Raw genomic sequence first — 332 nt, forward strand, 5'->3', positions numbered from 1 at the left:
GAGAAATGGTGGCTCTGGTACAGGTGTGACTACCGTTATACCTCCTTATAACCCAACAGTACTTCTTGCTGATCATGCTAACCCTAACAAGCCAATCACACCCTGACCCATATTGTGTACACTTGGCATAAAATGTCAACGGCTCCAACTCATACACCTAGTAGTCTACACTTCTTCGAATGGTATACTCTTTCATTGCCTTAATAACAGCTTCTCTGGAACTGAATTCCATCCCAACGGCAAACTCACCATCTGCGACAATAGGAATTTTGCCGACGAAGGCAGTCAAACATAAAATACTTAATACACGAATATTTAATAATCGAAACCAC

Source organism: Arachis ipaensis, chromosome B04, assembly GCF_000816755.2.
Source record: "Arachis ipaensis cultivar K30076 chromosome B04, Araip1.1, whole genome shotgun sequence".
Classification (NCBI taxonomy): domain Eukaryota; kingdom Viridiplantae; phylum Streptophyta; class Magnoliopsida; order Fabales; family Fabaceae; genus Arachis; species Arachis ipaensis.